This window comes from Phaenicophaeus curvirostris, unplaced genomic scaffold, assembly GCF_032191515.1.
Source record: "Phaenicophaeus curvirostris isolate KB17595 unplaced genomic scaffold, BPBGC_Pcur_1.0 scaffold_214, whole genome shotgun sequence".
Classification (NCBI taxonomy): domain Eukaryota; kingdom Metazoa; phylum Chordata; class Aves; order Cuculiformes; family Cuculidae; genus Phaenicophaeus; species Phaenicophaeus curvirostris.
In genome coordinates, this window is record NW_027206829.1 from 193,551 (window position 1) to 197,421 (window position 3,871).

The window sequence follows — 3,871 nt, forward strand, 5'->3', positions numbered from 1 at the left end:
ATGTTCACTTCAACATAAGAGGCTGAGTTTGTAGGGACTAAGCCAAATATATTTCAGGGATTCTTATGGACTCAAATCCTTGTGAGACATGCTCTACAGAGTCAGCTTGGAACACAGCTGCTTTGAACAAAATTAAATACACTATCCAGCTACCCTTTGGTATTAATACTAGTGGAAATGGTGTTCATAACACTAGTGGAGACAGCATCCATACCCTTGCTTGAATCATTCCAGTACAGCCTGCATCTATGACCCCAGGTAAAACAAAGATTCCCAACCAAATTACTGATAATCATTCTAATTACAAGGCAGTAAAGCCACCCCCAAATGGTGCTTTTACGTTTCATGGTATTGTGTGAAGTGCAGATGATTGCAGCACAACTGTGATGGTGGTGATCACATCTGTCTCAGTGCTGCCTCTGGTTCTTGCTCTGAGGTGTGAGCTGCTGCTTGCCATGGAGGCATCTGTGTTGGTACATGCCTCCGAACCATGCTTTGCTCCTGCTTTTCCAACAATACTGTCTCATTCATATCCCATTTTGATCTACACCAACTGGCAAAATGTTTGCCCTTTCCACACCAAGGGCAGATTTTAGGCCCTCTATCCTGGCATTGCGTGTGGCAGTCTCTTTTAAAATGTCTCTCCTTGCCGCGTCTCTGACAGAATGTATTTCTGTCCCAGATTAGAGTCAGGGCAGCAGCTACCAGCTGTACTTGATAGGTAACTGATCCCAGCTGTTATTGTAGGAGTTTTCAGACCACACCATATCTTTCTATATTTGTCATTAGGATTTTTGATCACTGATTGCAAAATTAAGGCTTCTGTAACTGCTCGATTGTCTACCTGCTTGTTGAGCACATCCTTTGATCTATCTATAAACACCATATACGGGTCATGCCTGTTTCAATTTTTCAACATCCGGTATCTTTATAAGTGTTTGATAAAACAAAAAGCCGCATCTGTTGTAAAATTGCATTATTTAAACTGTCTTGATTCTTGAACTGCTACCAACGTTGTTTAATTGAGCCATTTCTTATTGTATCTGTTAACAGTCCCTTCTGTAATCATAGAATCACCAGGTTGGAAAAGACCCGCCGGATCATCAAGTCCAACCATTCCTATCGGGCACTGCTCTCAGCTCTCCACCCCTCTCCAGTATTATTGGTTAAAGGTAACTGTCCATAAAGCTATTACTAACATATTATTGGCTAAACTACTGCACATGCTAAGAAACCGAGTTACACTAAAATTAACTATGTTGATAGTTCTCTTTAATTGTTTTGCTTTCAGCTGGTACTCGTTCCCACTGAACTAGCTGTTGTATTCCTTTCAGCTGGCCTTTGTTTATCTTTCAGTTCTCTGTTTCAAGGCCTTGTTAGAGTTGTTCAGTATCATAGCATCCAGGCCTTGTTCTCTGTAAAATGTTCCAACACAATCCCAGTGAAGCAGTGAAGAAGGACAGACAGGAAAATGGGAGGCATTCACATACACACACACAGAGCTGTGGGTTTTTTTGGTTTTGTGGGGTTTTTTTTGTTTGTTTTGTTTTTCTTGAGGTTTGCATATTTGCCAAACGTTCTCAAGATTTAAACTGTTTCTGCTGGACACCATCTTTTTGTCAGAATTAGCCAAATTATATAACTGCGCGCTTTGTAAATTTTCCAAACCCCATCTAAGGGCATCCCCTTTTTCATGCCATGTATTTTAACATTTTGCCTGCTGCAGCCTTCCAGTCCAAAGCTCCTAGGTGAATTCACCTGTTTGCCGACTTAGGTGACATTTGAGCTGAAAGGTTTCAGAGACCTATTTCTAGGGTCCCATCTGGGCTAAACCCTAGGTTCAGAGTGTCTCCAAAGAGTAGGAGGACATGGGATAAAGGAACTATTGGCCAATTATGCCTTTACCCATTCCCAAATCCTGAAGTATTCTTCACATGCTGTCTGTGCAACAGCTAATTTGGTGATGTTCCAGGCAAGCCACCTCTTTTCTTCTGGCCATGGACCCCTTCTGCAACTCAGCAAAAGTTACCACACAAATCCATTCTCTCAGACCCATAATTTTAGACGTGCGCATGTGTCTCTAAGTCATCCAATGAAGGGATGTTAGTGTGCCCTGCCTCCTTGCTCTCTCCTTGGGGAGCTCATCTTTCCACCTGGCGGGGGAGGAACTTTACTGCAGGGCACTGTAACAAGTCCATGATATCGACCATGCTAGTAAGAGATTAGATCTCGCAACAGGGCTGAGGATGGGAGTGTTACACATTCTGCAGGAACTTAAACAAAATCATCATTGGCATTATTATGCCAGATGTTTTGATCCCATACTGTTCGTCATGCCCTGTGGTAATACTGTCCAGTGATATCTTTCCATGGGTTTGAAATTATTTACAGCATGTACTGAAAAAGCAAAATACTTAAAGTCGTCTGGATGTAGGGGGATTGCAAAGAAACAATCTTTTAGATCTATCATAAAAAGGTACCAATCAGCAGTTAACATAGTTGGATTCGGTAGTCTGGGCTGCAAGGCACCCATCAGCTGCATTACTGCTTTTATAGATCTTAAATCATGCAGTAATCACCATTTCCTGGACTTTTTATGAATGATAAATATGGGATTATTCCATGGACTATTAGATTGAACAATATGTCCAGCTTCTAATAATTCTGCTACTAAATGTTGCAGTTGAACAAGTTTTTCCCCTTTAAGAGGCCACTGATCACCCCAAACAGGTTTAACAAACAGGAGAGTTTGAGCAGGGGCTTTAGGTCAGTGACCTTTAAGATAAATTTGTTTCTGTAGAAGCGATAGATACATTCCATTGCTTTAGTAAAACTCTTCCCCATAAATTTATCGATGTTGGCATTACATATGGTTGAATCCATGCTCATAATTTTCTGGTCCTGTCACTGGTAATAGTTTGGCACTCTTCATAGGAATTTGTATCCCACCTATGCCTGTAACAGTAGTGAAAACTACATCGAGAGGCCACTGAGGAAGCCATTCAGTCTGAGAAATTATAGAAACATCAGCTCCAGTACCCAACAATCCTGTAAATGTCTTTTCCTGAATGTTAATTGCAAGTGTAGGGTGAGGGAAGAGGGTAACAAAATAATTTGTGCAACCTTCTGATTTATTGGTATGTAGCACGGGACTTGAAAGGCAGCTAGCATTATCTGCATCTGACCTATATAGTCTGAGTCAATAATTCGATGACAAAAAAAACCCTTTTTTTTAAATACTCGAACACCCTACAATCAGTCCTACATATCCCATTGATACAGGTCCACACATATTAGTTCCTACAGTTTGAAATTTACGTGGTTGCAAAGGAATTACTTCTGAGACAGTTGCCAGATCCAATCCGGCACTGCCTGTTGTAATGGCTGAAAGGTCGGAGATTATGTATCTATCAGAAGTGAGGCATGGGCATATTGTACAGGAGCATTCCATACCCTGTTGGTTTGAGGGGCACTGGGCTGTGCGCCCCTCTTCCCGTTTCCAGAGAGGAGTTGCCCATTTTTGTCAAATTTAGCTTTGCATTCATTAGCCCAATGACATCCTTTCTGACATCAGGGAAAAGCTGTGTAGGTTTTTTATTTTTAGGCATCTGCCACTTGTAAGGACAGTCTCTGCTTATGTGTCCTTGTGTTCCACAATTAGAACATTTAACAGTGTTCTGATTAATTTGCAATTGAGATAATGCAGCAGCGAGAAATGACACACTGCGAATTTCAATACCAATGTTTTGACATACTTTGATATATTCTCCTATGCCAGTTGCTTTTCCTTTCACTGCTTGACAGTGACTGTTAGCATTTTCAAAAGCAAACTCTTCATGACATGGGGGTGTGTGTGGGGGGGGGGGGTGTG